General features: G+C 39.5%; 1 protein-coding gene across 3 annotated transcripts in view; it reads right to left on the bottom strand.

Annotated features, from left to right (window-relative positions):
- The window catches only part of LOC124275568 (cleavage and polyadenylation specificity factor subunit 2-like), a 188458-nt gene that overhangs the window by 155765 nt on the left and 12898 nt on the right, over positions 1 to 19795 (bottom strand). The gene's annotated exons all lie outside the window — the stretch shown is intronic.

The raw sequence follows: 19795 nt of genomic DNA, 5'->3' as shown, positions 1-19795 counted from the left end.
GCCAACTGCACAGTGTACAGGTCACAAATGAGGTGAAGATCATCAATTTAAGGAGTGGAGACATGGCAACAGGGTGCTTATTAACCTTGTCGCCTGTCCCAAACCTACAACACTTTGTGTCTCTCAAGACTCAATAAAGGAATGCTTCTGTTCATCCAGCAGTTGCATGGTATGAGGAGATGGTCACCATGGACCTTCCAACACATAGCAGGAGCAAGGGAAACAAATTGGTTCACTTTCTAGGAAGGATTTTCTGAAAATTGTTTTGTTGAATTTGATATAAAAAGAAGATGAAAGATATGAAATGTCCCGATGTCATTGTACCTCACTTAATAACTGAGGGCAGCATGGACTGTCCACTTCCCATGGAACTGACAAAGAAATTGGACAGAACACTACTGATTCTTACTACAGCATGACAATATTGAACAAATATTATGGATAGCGACTTTGTTTATTTTGTGAGTGCGATGTTTCAATACTGATTCTTATACCATTGTCAAGCAGGGCTCCAGATAATTTTTCATGATCAGGAGTACGTACTCCTTATTTTTCAATATAGGAGTACTGGAAAACAATAAGAGTACTGAATAGAATTTAATGGAGTATCAGTAATCGTGTGTTTTGTTTCATATATGCACCACAACATTGCTACACTTGTGTAAACAGGTCAGTACACAATAAAACAATACGTTTTTCAGATAAAAACGTCTGTAGGTGATTCTAAAACCGTACACCATTGCTGTGGTGCGTATCTGCTACGTTTTCTACTGTATCGCGCTTATTTTATATCCGTACATACGCCGATACAGCCCTTATCTGGAGCCCTGGTCAAGCATGACAATAGTACAAGAATCTGTTTCGAAAAATCAAATTCGTGAAATAATAGAAGTTGTTATCCATAAAGGATGTTCAATATTGTACGTTACAACTTCTAAACTGCCACTCAAAGAAGTTAAAGCATGACAGTCAAGGAATCCTTGTCAAAACCTGTATGTTATAAGATGAAATTAAGGTCCATTAAATTAAACACCAAAAGACCTTTAGGACCTAAACGCCTCCTTGTTTCAAAAGCTCAGATCCACTGACCAGATCAACACAAAAGCATCATGATCGTATCATTATTTTCTTTCACAAGAAGTGGCAAATAAAACCTTACAAAAGTCAATATTTGCTAGCTGAAATTTATGACTGAATGTTACAAAAAGACCAACCGTCTGAATAACATAAACATATTTATCTGAGAGAGCAACTTAAGTCTGGATCAGTTGTGTCAGGCAAGCAAAGGATACATAATACATTGCTTGCAATTGCATCAGTAGAGAAAAAAAGCTTGGCAGAATCATGAATCTACAAACTACTTTACTTTAACTTCATCCATTTTCTCTTTAAGGCACACAATATAAAGCTGAGCTAAAAAATGAAGCTGGCTCCAAAAGATATTTCAAGCAAGGTTTGAATTACATTACAATTCAAACCATATCCATCTGAGACTTTTTCATGACAAGTTACGATCAACTAATGATTAACATCATTCCCAATGACCTGAAAAACAGGCCACCTTATTTCATCTTTCAATAGTCTGAAAAACACGGACCTTCTACCATCTAAGGCTATGATCAAGACCCAATAAGGACAGCTTCTGTGCTTCGTCACATGGAACAAAGTGTGTATTTGCCATGGTAATGAGGGGGATGAAAATGTAGCCCTGCAATGTTCAGTGTCCGATGGCTGTAATCACATGATAGGCCAGGCTAATCCATCCTACATCTACCAAGACATGCTATTTTCAAAACAAATTGCTTCACTTCGCTTTTAGGTGCACAGGAAGTCTGCACAACACATTTAGGAGAAGACACGATGCAATAATCCGATCATGCAATATATGCCTTTGATATTTCCACCTTTTCCGTAAGGATCACAATTCATGACACATTCCTTTCAAAATTTTTACAGGGAGGTGTCCAAAAGGAATGAAATGACTTTGTTTTGATTGGCCTGTCAGAAATGTTAAAATAACATTGCTGTTTTTAGCAAACCTCCTAGCAACTGTTTGAATAGATGGATTCCAAGCAACATTTGATCACGGAAAGGATGTTGCTAATGTTAGATATATATCGTTTGCCACGAATCTGGTTTTAAGGGTGACACTGGATAATAAGTTAGTTATTTATATATGCATTTTCTTCAAAGAATTGAAAACGCAGGGAGATGGCTTAGGCACTGTATTTTAAGGTGCTTTAAAGAATAGAGATCACAGAAATATCACAGTTAATAAACATTTGGCATTTATATATTTATATGGTGTGGGAAACCTTTTCAGTACAGCATGTTAATTCCAGTACGATTTCATAGCTGTCAGGGAGTACCCGGTAGGTTGGGTTTAACAATGCTTTTAACAATATCCCACAACGAGTCAGCTTAATGGGAGGAAACCTCAAAGACAAAGGTTTTAGATGTTTACAACCTTTGTGAAACCCACAAGTGTCTTTAAGGCCGGACAAAGCTGGAAACATAATGGGGGCAGACAATGATTCGAACCCACAAGCAGAGGTTGCTGGAGTGACAAAGGGGAGTAACTCTGTAAAGCAGCATGAGGCACCTCTGGCAGCTGGGACCCCTGTGCCTCATTCACAGCTGGGATGATTTATAAATGCTCTAACAGCTGTTGAAACAAGAGACCTGCTTCAACTTTGGACAGTAGTGTCCATCAAGAAGTAACATAACCATGGAATTCATATTTTGAAAAAAATAAAGTGCCTTTGGCATGACGTGCAATACTTTAACCCTACTGTCCGAAAGTATAATGACCACTGACATCATCTCCTGATGTTGTGAGTGAGTGAGTGAGTGAGTGAGTGAGTGAGTGAGTGAGTGAGTGAGTGAGTGAGTGAGTGAGTGAGTGAGCATAGTTTTACGCTGCTTCTAGCAATATCTGACCGTACTCACTACTTAAATTTGGAATACAACCTCCTCCCTTCAGGCCGCCGCTACAAAGTTCCAATTGTGAAAACTAACAGAGCCTTTATTCCAAGTACCATATCTCTCTTAAACAAATGTGAAGATACCTAAATCAAAGAATTTATGTAAATATGTTTGGTATCTCTCTAATGTGTCAGTAGCTCTGCTGATGTAACACAAATTCCTGAAAAGGCATTAAAGTATTTTCATATTCGATTCTATTCTAATATTCTAGCAATATCAGAAAAAGTCTTCACACACTGTACCAATGTGGCAAATCGAAAACAGGTCTTTAGCATGACCACCGAATGCTTTAACCCTTAGGCTACCCTACCGTCCGAAAGTATTATGAATGGAAGGATACACTCAGTGCCTGTACAAATGACATCTAGTGACTGGCATTATGAACATTTTGCTATGCAATTAAGTATCAATGACGTGTCAGGAAGCTTGACCACCCAATCCTAGTTACTCTTACAACAAACACAAGCTGCTGACAAACTGAAAAGTGGATCTTAATGGGAAACATCTGAAAGTGGCAGTACAGGAAGACGCTTCTTGAAGGACAAGTCTTAATCTTTTTGTGGGGTCTTGGGGCAAATACAGATTGCCCTGAAACAGCTGTAAGCAAGTGAGTAAGTATGCTTCTAGACAATTTTAGACTTATTCCAGGCATCACAAGTGCATCAGAAAAGGAGTCAAGTAACTGTGAAGGTGAACCTTTGGTGTGCTACTTTACTGGTCTTTTACCATAAACTCTGAAGTTTGCCTCCTGACATGTATCTGCATCTGACAATGAATGCTTCATCTGAAGTGGTGAAGAAGATGAAAATGGAAATAGGGATCAAGTTGTGTTTCGTAATATGACAACTGTGCCATTGTGAAAAGACAGAGATGGGTAATAGACCAATGCGTATTCTCTGACAAATATATAATTTGGTTAGAAACAAGCAACTATGTTAAAATATATAAGGACCGTAGTAAGATGGAAGTTTCAGAACCTGTAGAAAATATGTGCTTCAAAAGAGGGTCTGAGTATTATTGAAAAGTCAGGCTGGAACGTAAATGATATTTTTCACTAGATTGGGAGTATAATTCAGTTACACATGCTTACAGTCACTGGTCTGCCTTGTCTAAATGTTACAAATAAGTCACTGTGATATAAAGGAGGTGAGGTGAAATTGGGTTTATCTTCGTGCTGGAGAATATTTCGCTCATATGACGACGTGCATGCGTGTGTATGTGTATGTGCGGCTGCTTGTAGTTGCCCAGACTGAAGCTGGTTTTATAGTGCTAGCCCACTGAGATACCTTGCCACAGTGAAGCATGAATACCCCACTCAGACACATTTTACTGACTCCGAGCGGACCAGTCCTTGTTGTACCCATTAATGCCGAGAGCCAGGCAGGGACCAACAAGTACCATATTTTAACGTCTTTTGGTATGATGCAGTCGGGGATCGAACCCGCGACCTTCCACTCTCTGGGCGGATGCTCTAACCACTACACCACGGAGGCGGTTATGATATAAAGGAACACATTCCTGACCACTGCACCATTCAACCGGATCTTGCAATATATTTCTTCTTTGCTCACTTTCCATGGACTTCAAAGCAATCACTGTGACTGTCACAGGTCACCATCAGCATAGCAAACAATATGTCATTAATGCCCAAAAGAAGATGGAAGACAATCATGAACAGCTCCATTTCCAACCACTGAGATCCTCAGATGCCACCAGTGCTTTACTGGCCAAGGTTCAAAGACTGGCAGCAGCTTGAGAGATGCCTTACATGTTGATGCCAGCATCACTATGGCCTACAAAACAAGGTGATCATCTACTTCATGGTCCCCGGCTCATAAATCTATACCAGATGTGTCTAAGTGGGATGAAACGAGAGCCTCCAAAATCTGTTGGCTAAGCTTATTGCCTATACCTGCTAAGACACTGAAATGTTAAGTGCTCCTGTACGTATATGTAATTGGATTCAGAACCTAATATACTATGGTTTTAATTATTCAATAAGCCATTATTATGTCTATGTCACAGGTATATTTGGGACTTACAATTCTTCATTATGACATTAAACAAAATTTTCAAACTAAATGTTTCTAGGTTTGAAGTATTGTGACATTTGTTTCTGAAAATTCCACTGCAACCCTTCGTCTTTGTTTATGACTTGATGTAAACCTATAGGAATAAATTATAATCAGGCCTGCACATGGGAATGTCACTTGTTATTGTAGAACCAATCTAATAATTGCAACAAAACCAAATTTTGCACATTACAATGAAATCAACAGACAAACTCTGATGATTTGTCTCATAATTTTGGATACGGAATAAAAATGTTGTTCAACAAACGAACATTATTTTGTTTTACGTCACTTTTTGCTATTTCTTATGAGGGGGGCACCACTTGCTGGTAGAACAGCCAGGTGTGCGAGTTGCACGTGTGAAATTAAAATTTCACTACACATTCTTCTTGATTACCTGTCTGTTCTAGCAAATGCACCCCCTCTCCCACCCCACCCCTGTAAAACAGCGTTTGGTGACAACAAAATAATGATCTTTTGTAAAACGTTGTTATTTGGGTGTCCAATATTATGAGCCAAATCAACAGAGTTGGTCTGTTGATTTTATGTGACTGTGGTTTTGTTGCAATCTTAGATTTTGTGTTAGTGAGCAACTCATCGGTCTCAAATGAAATCAAACGGACTGTAGCAAAATTGAACAACCGTTCAAAATACCAACATCCTCAGGCACAAACAAGAATTAGTCAGAAACAATTTTAATGATTTATATTCAAATCATGTTAATTATCTAAGATATGTATCTTTAATTCTTCGCATGCCGATGTCATGTTGCATGTGTTTGATATGATAATCAAACCTCCATTAACCTTCCTTGATTTCTCATTTAACAAGTGCGTCCAGCAATCAATGCCTAATGCCTGGTTTAAAAGCCAGGGCTGTCTACCTGCTCCACACAAAGCAGTAAATAGTTCCTACAATGTCAATAATGCACATGTCAATCAAACCCTAATGAAAAAAACCCAAATTGCTATGTTTACAATTATGGAATAGGCTGTCCTGCCTGTTCACCTTACTGGTCAGACCTCGGGCATCACAGACAGCAGGGACACGTCCAGGTAATGACCACTGAGGTAATTACCTGCCTGCCCACTGAGCAAACACACTGATTTATGCAGATCACCTTGAAAGCCAATGGCCCCTTCATTCTTTGTTTGTCGAGTACTGGTCATTATTGGGTCCAGTGTGTTCGGTACCGCTAGGGTGTTCGATATTGGACGCCTCGGACAACAATGATGAACTGACCATCTGTATGGACGATAGGTTCAGTAATATTGCCCTCAGGCTAGTATGGCCTTTCAACCCCTGGATGCTCCTTGGAATTTTAAGTAATTAAGTCTTCATCTTTCGGACAGTCGTCACTAAGAGATGAACACACACAGCTAAAATGATGACTGTCCTTTATTGATTATAGCATCTTAATGGTATTTACAGACCTTCTCTGAGGACTGACTGTATATTGATTCCAGAAGCACAATGAACCAATGCACCCACGCTTCCAAAATGGTAAATTCTTATAAGAAAAATGACAAAATAAATTTGTTAACCACTTCACTTCTTCATTTGAAACGAAAATAAGCAGGCTTTGGGGTAAATGATGACGGAGTCCACCAAACCTTGGTGAAATCCATTGAAATAAGTTAAGTAAATAGTGATCAATACCTTGTTATCACAATATTCCATGACAATCTTAATGTAAAAACACAGATTAACATTTGGAAACAAAAAGTGATGTTTAACCAACACAGTATCATATCCTTTAAGACACCTTCAACAAGACAGTGCTGTACTACACACTCATGTTGATGATTAATAAACTAGTTCAAGTGGAGATGATAGATCATGCGTTGTTCTCATTTCCCCACTGTTTGAGGTCCCCCTAGACCCAGCAGGTGCTTGTCACTCCCACTCTAGCCCAGGTGGAAACAAGCCTACCTTTCATACTGACACTTCCATGGATTCCTTGAGGAGTAAACACTGTGATGGATTGCCCATTCGATAACCTGGTCAGGCCAGGAACACGTACATGTGCTTAATTATTGGCTGTCACTTATTCCTCTTATCTACTTCCTGAAACACCTTCGCAGTCTCAGTACGGAAATGTATGAGACTGCGGCACCACTGGTATCTATGTAGCTTCTTCAACAGACTTCACAACATCCAGTTTATCTCTGCAAGTCCCTGTGATACTGTGTTCAGACAATGAGTGACAATCATTGTTATCACAACAGTAGTTGTAGGACGTCAGGATTGGTCGGGTTGTAACCAAACAGAAGACATAAAATTTACAAACAAACTTGGGCAAATGAGACAAAATGAAACAAAAAGTGAAAGAAAACATAAGAATAGAAATTCAAAATTCATACAAATTTAATTATGGTACACTAACGTCCCTTTCAGGTTGCCATATCTTTCGGTCAAATCACACCTTTTTTGATCAAACACTAAATGGCCTGGGGGGCCATCAACATCATCAGAAAAGGACTATTTGTTTGCTACTGCAGAATGCATGTTGAATAGATATATCTGAACATATACTCATGGAAACAAATAAGGGAATACCTGAAAGTACAAGTGTTCCCTTATTCTTTACCAGGTTTCTTCACCAGCTTTGTATTGCACTGTGGGTGAGATTCTGGAAAAGAATAAAGGAACACTTGTACCTTCAGGTGTTCCCTTATTTGTTTATGTTTATGCCTCAGGTCTACATGATATATAAGTTAAACTTCCCCAAAGTAACTACAAATTTCCCTAGTGACATTACTTAATAATAATGTATATCATATGGCTTTATAGAAGCGACTTGTATTTCACTGGCCAATATCCACGAGTAAAGACGTCACAGTGGTCCATCTCAGTCAGAACAGAAACACATGAACAGACAGCATCAGATATAATTAAATAATCTTATATTAAAAGTGTTAACAAAATATATCATTAAAAGAACCAATTTGTTGAAATCCCAATCCGTATCTATGAAGAGCAACACAAACTAACAGTGTTGTCTAACTTGTTCACAGGGCGCTGGAGTTCACTACATTAAATCCCTACAACCAGCTTACAACGAGCCTACAAGACATCTAAGGAATACATAAGCAACACACGACTACCCGACCTCAGACAGGAAACCCCTAATCTAATTCCACATGATCTACTTACAGATGATAATCTCCTGTTAGTATTCTAATCTGCACAGGGACTACAGGCTAAACAGAGCCATCTTTAACATGTTACAGCTGATTCAAAACTACAAATAATTATATCCAACAGTAAAGGTCATGACAATTTCTCTATTCTATTCTGAGGCAACATTCCGGTAAAGATCCTCCTACCATTGTTGAGCAGGAGTGAAGGTTAGTCTACCAATGGTACCAAGAGTGATGAGTGAGTGAGTGAGTGAGTGAGTGAGTGAGTGAGTGAGTGAGTGAGTGAGTGAGTGAGTGAGTGAGTGAGTGAGTGAGTGAGTGAGTGAGTGAGTGAGTGAGTGAGTGAGTGAGTGAGTGAGTGAGTGAGTGAGTGAGTGAGTGAGTGAGTGAGTGAGTGAGTGAGTTTAGTTTTACGCCGCACTCAGCAATATTCCAGCTATATGGCGGCAGTCTGTAAATAATCGAGTCTGGACCAGACAATCCAGTGATCAACAGCACGAGCATAGATCTGCGCAATTGGGAACCGATGACATGTGTCAATCAAGTCAGCGAGCCTGACCACCCGATCCCATTAGTCGCCTCTTACAACAAGCATAGTCACCATTTGTGGCTGGTACCAAGAAAATGTAAAAAAAACACATCCCAGACCAATAATATTAACTCTTTTGTCCAAATCATCTTCTCTCGAAATCTTCATTTACTGTCTTCACACTAAACACAACCTTTGAAAACAATATGAAAAACTATTCATAAGAAAACTGACCAAGTACCCACAGGAAACAGCCACAAACTTTGAACTCAGACTGCTTAAAGATCAGTTTGGCTACAACTACAAGAACTATCATTTGACAGTGAAAAATATGATCAATGAAACCATTTTAAGAAAACTTTGTCAAAGTGCTATCCTTGTATTTGAAAGGGGGAGCTGCTGACAGATTTCGTACCCAATGTAATTCTGGAGTGCAGAATGAAAAACACTTTTAACTATCACATCCTTTCAAGAAATATTAACGAACCATTATGCCTTCAGTACTAGATATCCATGAACGGGAATAAAATGAACAAAAAGCCCTCCTATGAAACATATGAAATATTCTAAGGCACGAAAATGTAGCTTAGATTCATGGAAAACTATAGCATTCTTAACAATCCCATTTCACATAGATGTTACAATCTTAGTTATATCCAATGTGTATGTGCATGTGTAACTAGGGATTAACATATCTCAGTTCTGTCTTAGCAAACTTCTCCCTGAACATAAAACTGAAGTGTATAAAAACAATTCCTTCAGGAATTTCTATACATATTCTTATCTCCTATGTGTACACTCATGAAATATCACCTCTTTATCTATGTACATATATGCTGTTGAAATGAGTTAAAAATGTTAAGTTTGTACTCAGCCCCATGAAGGCGTAGCGTACAATCAAATTATTCTTTTTCTTCAAATCATATGAAATACACACACATTCATTGTATTCAACTTGTCGCCAAGTCAAAAGATCCAAGATCTCATTATCAGGAGTAATCCCAGATAAGGGCGACAGGAAATAAAAAAGAAAATCAATGTTTCTGATTCCGAAATGAAGGACACAATTAAATACCATCCCTTGTGTATAAAGTGAAGATGAAGATATAAGCTACAAACTGAAGGCAACTGGTACATTTAATTAACAGTGACTATGGCTGTGAGTAGGGCTGTCCCGGGCAAGTACTCCAGCGAGGCTATCACAGCGAATCTCTCAGCAGTGACCAGCTGCTTGTAAACAAGTGGAATTGGTCTGTCCCACGTCAATCATAACTCACACCAGCACAATGTTGGGTGGCTTAACAGCAGACCTACAGACTTAATTGACATTGTGCTGCAGGTGATAGGCCCTGTTGGGAGGTGTTATTGTTCCAACAATTTGTTGTCCCGATAGTGAAATAAGCATGGAATAACTGCACATTTGACTATGAGTGAGTAAGTGAGTGAGTATGGTTTTGAGCAGATTTTAGCAATTTTCCAGCCATATCATGGTGGGGGGCGCGGGGGAGAAAAAAAAATGGAGAAACCAGAAAAGGGCTTCACAAATTGTACCCATCATGTGAGGAATCGAACCCAGATTCGGCAAATTTGAATGAATGCTTTAACCACTATGCTACCCCACCACCCCCATTTGGCTGTGAAGACAGGGTGGATTTGGGGCTGAGTGGGGGTAGGAGGAAAGGAAGGACTGTGAGAAGGATGGATAGAGTAAGGGAAGGCGATAGGGAGGGGTATAGGATAGAGGACTGGGAGGGGAGAGAAGAGGGAAAGGATGAATGAAAGATTGTAAGTGATGACACACAATCAGCGAGTTACGCTGGTCCCAAAGGACTGTCCAAAGTGACATACTTTGTGACATAACTAACTTCACTCTGTGGAAAGAAATGACTGGCGGTCCTCGCAGGAAGTGTCTTTCAAAGCAATTTATCCAGGGACAACTAGAAAACATACTTTGATATAGACAAGGCTTATATGTCAAGCTCCATAGTACGTCAGTTTTTCATGTTGAGTTCCAAGTTTTCTTTCTGTTCATGTCAGATCAAAAGAGTAGAGAGCGTAATAAAAAATGACATTGTGCTTATTGTGTGTTCTCGTAGAAACAATACAGATTTCAGAATATCTTCCATCTTTTCGCAAAGAAAGCAAACATGATTCATTTGACAAAAAATGACACAATAACCTGTCAAATCTCATTTGCTTCAGTTATTATACTTCTTTGAATGAATTTAATGTGATCGAAAATGACAATTGACTAAAACAGACAATTGTCGCACAAAAAAGTCTTATCCCAGCAAAGTTGATATCCCCAATCTTAATTACTCTGAGAGAACCACAGCTAACCCTAATCACACATACAAAATACACATGGCAGCCAAAATTCAATCCTGAACACTTTCATCTTTTCATTCAATGTCATTTTTTCTAACTGAACAAATGAAACAGAACATTATTTTCCTCTGTGACAGAGACCAAACATGCTCCGCTCCATTCCATTCCAAGAATCAGTCTTTCAATGGCAAGTATCCATTTCCAATAAGGACTACCTTAAGATGTCTGATCAGTTCTTCCGATATATCTCATTAGCAAGAGCCCGAGGCCACTTAGATGGCAGTTAGTGGAAGCTTTCCAATACTGTTCCTGCTGGATGCCTTGGACTCTGACACGAATTACAAGTGGTGAAACTTCATCATCAGTAACGGCAGAGTTCTCTGCTGGCGCGGTGGCTGTTTCTACCTGACAGGAGTGCCTTGGTTATAGCGTTGGCAGTCGTACAAACCAGTACCACTCCTGGTATCACATGGTTTTTTTTTCACTGGACACTGCATAAACAAAATCTTAATAAATTTTATATTAAGTTCAGGACAGTAAATACAGTTTATAAGAAATATACCTCAAACAAATATAGATGATAAGTTATATCCTTGAGATCATGATCATCTGACATTTACCAAGGTCACTGTATATTAAATTATGTACTACTAATTACATTTTCCATAACATTATTGTTAGAAAATTCAACTTGTTAAACTTTGTCAAAACAAAGAGAACTTCACAAAATGTATGTATGTGCTAATCAGGATACTAGATAGACAATATGCCATGGAGAAGCTCTTGGGTGAGTGAGTGGGTGAGTGAGTGAGTGGGTGGGTGGGTGAGTGAGTGAGTGAGTGAGTGAGTGAGTGAGTGAGTGAGTGAGTGAGTGAGTGAGTGAGTGAGTGAGTGAGTGAGTGAGTGAGTGAGTGAGTGAGTGAGTGAGTGAGTGAGTGAGTGAGTGAGTGAGTGAGTGAGTGAGTGAGTGAGTGAGTGAGTGAGTGAGTGAGTGAGTGAGTGAGTGAGTGAGTGAGAGAGTGAGTGAGTGAGAGAGAGAGAGTAAAGCTGTACACAGCCTTACTGTGATCACCCAAGACAGCAAAAACTCACCTTTTAAATTCGTTTCTTAATGGCTAGATTCGATCTACATTTCAGGTGCTGTCAATGTGGCTTGAATTTATAAATGAATTTAAAAGTTGAGTTTTTGCTGTCTTGGGTGATCCATGATTTTGGCTTGGAATTGTGGAGGTAGCTGTTTTCGGTGAGTCGTGGCACATATCTTTTGAAATAATGATCCGATTGTGACCATTTATAGCTCATTTTGTAGGGAAAAAATCTCGCTTTTGATCCACAGGCCTCGACGGGGCCTTAAAAATAGTTTACTCGGTGCAATCTAACTTTGATTGAGGAGGGGGTGGTTCCGTCGTTACATTCCTTTCCTTTTATATAGTACCTATATGTCTTTCTAACGCTGTTTCTAAGCGTGACACGCCCCTGCGTCAGAAATAACATAAAATTGGTTCCACGCACAGTAAAGAGTGAGCATAGAATTAGAAAGTATGTAACATGTGATCGGCATTGTTAACCTAAGAGCACAAGTTCCAAATTATTTACCACGTTATGTTCATGCAGATTACTGGAGGAGCTGAGTACATATTTTACAGTTTTTACCCTATCTTCATTTCTGTAACCACCATCAGCAACAAAGACAAGTATAGTCAAGTCTGGATCATGCACACCAGTGATCAATAGTATGAGCATTCATCCACTGATGACTCAAGCATGACAAGAACGAGAAAAGAACGTCTTTTTTCTATCAGAAATACAACCTTGGGGGTCAAAGATTAAGCACCTCAGCTGTTAAGTAAGGTGAAGATTTCATAATACTTGCACTGGTGTGAGGTTAAAAGCCTATACCTATTTGAATCCACATAATCTTGCATAAAGGTTAAACACCTCAGGCTGCTTAGCTGAAGATTTCATAATACTTGCACTGGTGTGAGGTTAAAAGCCTATACCTATTTGAATCCACATAATCTTGCATAAAGGTTAAACACCTCAGACTGCTTAGCTGAAGATTTCATAATACTTGCACTGGTGTGAGGTTAAAAGCCTATACCTGGAATCCACATGTCGCAATGCAACTGTCTACCACACAAAACTCATTAGTTACAGTATCCATATCACAAGCTATGTCAATACTGATTTCAAATTCTACAGAAACTAAAATGCCATGTGTCAAATTCGATCTCATTTCATTACTCAGGAAAATCCTCCTTTAAAGTTCCATTTGAGCTAATACGATACTTGTCAGTTTTACGATCATCAAACGTTTTTCAAACTAAAATAAATATGATTATCTAACCATGCAAACCTAAAGGCTACCAAAACATTATTCTGTATGAGTTTCCAGACCACTAGGTCAAAATTATCAAAGATGTTTGACAACAATACAATTAAAAAGATTCACACTAACATCAATAAGTTGTCCAATTAGGACCAATTATTCCCAACACTAGTTCCTTCCTCTGCCAAAAGCAATCTTACAAATCAGTCCATAGTTTCAATATACATACCCATAGCTCAAGGCAATGAGGGGGAAAAATTATCAAAGTGCTAATTGGGTAAACAAACATGGCAATTCAACATGGTTCAGGAAAAGTACAAAGCTTCGCTTCTAAACACTTGGTTAAAAACCTTTTCTCACATGTCAACTCACAGCTACCCTGGTTACATATACACAGAAATCAGAGTTCTAACATACAATATACAGTTCCTGATTGGCCCAGATATTAGATGATAGATCCATTAAGGTTAATTGTCTTTGTAATATCGCGATATAGGCCAGGTAATAAGTATTAATATATAAACCATTCCTTCTAATTTGCGACCATACTTAATAAATGGTTAAATACAGAAGTAAAAATATGTCAATTACCCAGAGACTATACACTGAGTCACCTTTGTCACTGTGGCAAAGCTTTGTGAAATTTGCAAATTCCAGAGTGAGTGAGTGATGATTACACAATGCCATTTAGAAAGTGGTCAAATGTAACATATGTTACATTTGGGATTACACTTTCTTAACAAAGTACAGATTCTTGTACTTTTGTTGGATTGAGTCCCATCCGGGTTTCGAACCAACACCCTCAGAGTCAGGCACCTAATCGCCAGCACACAAAGTCAGCCGCCTAACCCGCTCAGCCACCGCATCTTCCAGTGAGTGAGTTTAGATTTACTCCACTTTTAGCAATATCCCAGCAATATCACGGTAGGGGGCACCAGAAATGGGCTTCACATTGTACCCATGGGGAATCAAACCCAGGTTTTCGGTGTGATGAGCAAACACTTTAACCACTAGGCTACCCCACCGCAACCTATATATCAAAATCTACGTATGTCATTTCATCATGCTTTCTACACAAATCAGATTGACCATTGTGCTGTACATGTTGTTACCGTTGCATTCTTTAATAATGGTTCTGGCTAATATAGAACATTTTTTTCTCTTTAATCTTAATTATTGGTTTGTCAGAAACTATCTGTTACCAGATTATTACTTACGAAATGTCCTTGACTTAATTTTTCTAAATCTGAGTCTAAAAATATTTATCTAAGAATCACAAATACAGCCCTCCTTTGATCACCTACAAGTATCTGTGGAACGAAAAACGTTTACTTCATAGGTATGACAAAAGCAGTAAAGAAGGTCCAGGCTTTTTCCACCATAACTTTTGTATTGGTCTGAGTATACACAAATTACAGCATACTCTGTAAATAGAGTGTATAATATTAGCATCTCTTTAGCGTACACACATGAATAGACATTTAAACTATTTCATGGGCTTAAAAACAGATAAAAACTATGAATCTGAATACATTTATTTTCTGCTTTTAAATCAAAGGTAAAATTAAGATCACAAACAAATAAAAATTTATAAGCAAATGTCTGATTTGAGTCTTAAGTCAGAAACCAAGGTAAATGGTTCTGTATAGTATTTCAACAAAATCAAAATCACAGAACGTCAATGAGAATGATGCAAGAGTCAAGTTATGTTTAGTCTTATGTTTGGCCCCGACTGACTTGTCCTGCTGCAGTGTATAACCACTGATTATTTCTGCCACTTTTACATCAATGATGCTAAATTGGCAATACCACTGAACTGCTCCATCAACAAGCTCCCCTACTAACAACCAATGGTAGGGTGCCATTAGAGGTCAAGCAACTCAGAACCACAGCATCCAACACAGCATTCTGGGACCTTCATTTTTTATACAAAAAGTCATTCAATTTAGCCTTTACGTGACTGTGGCTGCTAAATTAACCTTGGTCATATGACTTAGCACTTCAAATTTCCAATTTGACCAAGTGTCTATGGTTCCTTGAAGAGGAATCTGACAACTGGAATCAAAATAAGACAGCCGTAATTCACTGGCTCTAACTTACTTTACTGCAGATTGTTGAGAAGTGATCGTTAAGAGTCTGTGCGTCTGCTCCATTTGGGCCAGGATAAATACCACATTTTCCACATCAGACAAAATGCCCACAGGCTTGCCAGGGACCTTGTACAGGACAGCCAGCGTTATTACATGCTATTTTAGACCACATTTCATTTAAATGTGCTCACAGCTCAAATGAAGTATTGTCAGTTATTGCATGAGCATGATGAAATGACCAGAATGTTACCGTGTTCTTGGTCACTGTATTGTAAGGGCTGTGTGGGAGGAAGCTTGGACATTCAGAGGGGTCACGTGTAGTGTCAAGTTGAAGGGACTGCAGGAATGGACTGATGGGTAAATCTGACACCAATTAACCAGGTCTCGGTTACCATGGTTACTGATTGACTAGAAGTTTGAATACCATGGTTACAACAACACACCAGGGCAGCCAGACCACAGATACTGATTGAGACAGGATATCAATACCATGGGTACAACCTCACACCAGGGCAGCCAGACCACAGATACTGATTGAGACAGGGTATCAATACCATGGGTACAACCTCACACTAGGGCAGACAGACCACAGATACTGATTGAGACAGGGTATCAATACAATGGGTACAACCTCACACTAGGGCAGCCAGACCACAGATACTGATTGAGACAGGGTATCAATACCATGGGTACAACCTCACACCAGGGCAGACAGACCACAGATACTGATTGAGACAGGGCATCAATACCATGGGTACAACCTCACACCAGGGCAGCCAGACCACAGATACTGATTGAGACAGGGCATCAATACCATGGGTACAACCTCACACCAGGGCAGCCAGACCACAGATACTGATTGAGACAGGGTATCAATACCATGGGTACAACCTCACACCAGGGCAGCCAGACCACAGATACTGATTGAGACAGGGTATCAATACCATGGGTACAACCTCACACCAGGGCAGCCAGACCACAGATACTGATTGAGACAGGGTATCAATACCATGGGTACAACCTCACACCAGGGCAGCCAGACCACAGATACTGATTGAGACAGGGTATTGATACCATGGGTACAACCTCACACCAGGGCAGCCAGACCACAGATACTGATTGAGACAGGGTATTGATACCATGGGTACAACCTCACACCAGGGCAGCCAGACCACAGATACTGATTGAGACAGGGTATCGATACCATGGGTACAGCCTCACACCAGGGCATCCAGATCGAAGGTATTGACTGAGACAGGGTATTGATACCATGGGTACAACCTCACACTATTTATTACAATCTTGTGTACAAATGTCATTGTGCTCAAAAAACCTTTTGAAGAATTAGGTATGACAATAGTCATCAACTATTCTCTTGAACAAAAATGCCTCTTAAACTCGACAAATATTTTAAGCATGTATTAAGTCAAAATAAGTTCCATGTCTGTCATTTTGGCATGTTTGGAGGGTACGAGTTCTGCCCGTTACCCCAGCTTGAAATGTATTCTATTTATTAGGATTATTTCGAGGGTTTAGGGTTAGGTTTGGGGTTAGATTTTAGGGTTAGGTTTAGGGTTAGGTATCAGCTGTTTATAAAAAAACATAGGCGTATATTCTTAGGCATATAATGATTAAAAAAATACGGGGGTTACAGGCGGAAATCTTTCCGTTTGGAGAACAGTTACATATTTTGGCTTGCCCATTTGCTGCAACTGATGCTCATCTCTGGCTGGAATCATTTTTCTTAATACTTGACAGACAGCTTATTTTCCAAAACCATAAGCTTAATAACACACATGGTTGAAACAGGAAATGACAAATCTGATAAATGTTGCTCTTCCAAGAACAAAAAAACAATATTACAAACAAATAATGATAGACATGGCCACATTTTTGTACAGATAACAATTCAAAAGGCAATCTCCTTTCCTGTCACTTTTTCCTTTCTGAAGCAAGTAAATATGTTTAGAAGTAACATGAGTAATATTAAATACAGAACATGTCTAAAGTAATAAGCTACTGTGCCTCTGAAAATGCCTCCATGACCAGACATCCTAAGTCAAATAATAATGTTACTGCTTCAAGGTGTGTTAAAGATTATAGCACTTACATAATGTTGGTTGGTTGGTTTGTTGTTTCACACCGCACTCAACAATATTCCAGCTACATGACGACGGGCTGTAAATAATCGAGTCTGGAGCAGACAAACCAGTGGTCAACAGCATGAACATCAATCTATGCAATAAGGACATGATGACATGTGTCAACCAAGCCAGTGAGCAAGCCTGACCACCAGATCCCCTTAGTCGCCTTTCATGACAAGCATGGGTTACTGAAGATCAATTCTAACCCCGATCTTCACAGATTAGACATGCATGCTGACTCTGAGCTGAACAGGACTTCTTACATTCCACAATGGGAGGCAGTATAGCTGTAAGTGCCATATTTTAAAGTCTGTGGTTATGACTGCCGATTTTCTCTCAATATATGCTGAATTCACAGCACCACAGAAGCAGTCTCACTCCACATGGAAGATAAAGTGAATGGTTTGTTAATGATCATGCACTCTAAGCCACAGATATACACAAGTATTTAAACATGCTTCCTAATGCAGTAATGGACTGGCTAGAAGAATGTCAATAGCGTAGTTTTACTCTTCTAAATATTACGGCATATTTCCCCACAAGTTCTTGTGGGCTGACATTTAGAGCCTGGCCATACATAAACAACGTTCCTAATGGAGACACTGGCCACTGGGATCCCACGTTCTCCTAAATAAAGAACCTGGTTTGTTTTCAAATGGCAGCTGGATGAGATACACGCTATGCACACTGTCCTCTAATGGGTTATTGACAAGCCCCTTTGTAAACAAGGTGTGAACAAAGGGAATATCATTTTACCTTCAAGTCTTAACACATTAAATCATTTCATTCAAAACCTGGCTCTGTAACATGACAATTGGGCACTAATTGTGACAGAGTTGTCTCCCTTTAATGCCTAAGGTGCACTATGACGGGCTCAGGAAGAATCTCAGAGCAGAAAGGTTGCTACATTCATGGTATTAGTGCACAAACATGTCAAATGAATACATCTGATCCTTGGAGGAGGACAGTTGGTATGACTGATGCAAATCTGTAACTCTTCTACGAATTACGTGGCAAAGCATCATTTTCATATCAACCCCCATTGGGATTTCAGAACGAATAGGTTCACAATAAAACTATGCAAGGTATGAAAAATTGGCAGGCAGTTAGGCTTGGAAGCTTGCCTGTCTATTTATCAATACAGTCACAGATTTTCATCATAACACCGACCACTTCTTCAGCCTTCAAACTGCGTGCTAGTCAGCTGTTCCAAGACTACACAACTGAGCTGATGACATACAGCCCTTGTTGACATCTCATACAAGAAGAATGGGTGGCCGAAGATCAATTCTAAACCACCACCCCAAGCTCATGTCCCCGTACCTTTCACCATAAGAAACTGGTGGTATACAGGGTCGTATCAATTTTCAAATGCACATATGATGCTCTATATCCTGTACCAGAAAGGTAATGGCTGAAACTGATTTCATTTACACAACTGTGCCCAAAGCTGGTTGACGCTTGCTCTGAAATCTGTGTATCAGCAGTCCCAAAGTGTTACACTAATGCAGTCTGCAACCACAGGGGTGGAAATAACCCATTGCCCGACGTCCGAGTACAGTGTTTTTTTTTGTTGGGCAAGCAAATTTGTATCACACTGTACCGGTGTCCAGTTGATTTTCCAATGTTAATTATGTTGTTTATTTAAAAAATCAGCAAGAAAACGGTCGGTATAGTGGGAAAATTATCAGGGCAAGTGATTTTACATGTGCCACTGTACCGGAGTACACTAGCAATTTTAAAGTTATTTCCACCCATGAACCACATACAACACAGAACCAAACACTAACCTTCTTTAGTGATCTTAACACTCCATGAGCCCTATCAAAGGACATGTATAATTCAACAAGACTCAGACAGTCAACAACTATACTGCAACAGTAAGTGAGTGAGTTTAGTTTTAAGCCGCTTTTAGCAATATTCCAGAAATATCCCAGCAGCGGACACCAGACTGACTGACTGAGTTTAGTTTTACGTCGCTTTTAGCAATATTTCAGCAACATCACGGCGGGGGACACCTGAAATGGGCTTCACACATTGTACCCATGTGGGGAATTAAACCCGGGTCTCAGCGTGATGAGCGGACGCTTCAAGTTTAACCATTTCTACCCCACCGGCCCTGCTGCAACAAGAATCTGCAGTAACTTTAGTATGATGGTAAAGGTGAGCATTATG

The sequence above is a fragment of the Haliotis rubra genome, unplaced genomic scaffold (assembly GCF_003918875.1).
Source record: "Haliotis rubra isolate DU_JTF1 unplaced genomic scaffold, ASM391887v1 Scf20, whole genome shotgun sequence".
In the NCBI taxonomy this organism is placed as follows: domain Eukaryota; kingdom Metazoa; phylum Mollusca; class Gastropoda; order Lepetellida; family Haliotidae; genus Haliotis; species Haliotis rubra.
Note: the sequence above shows the minus strand (reverse complement) of the source record. Positions and strands in the feature narration are given on the sequence as shown.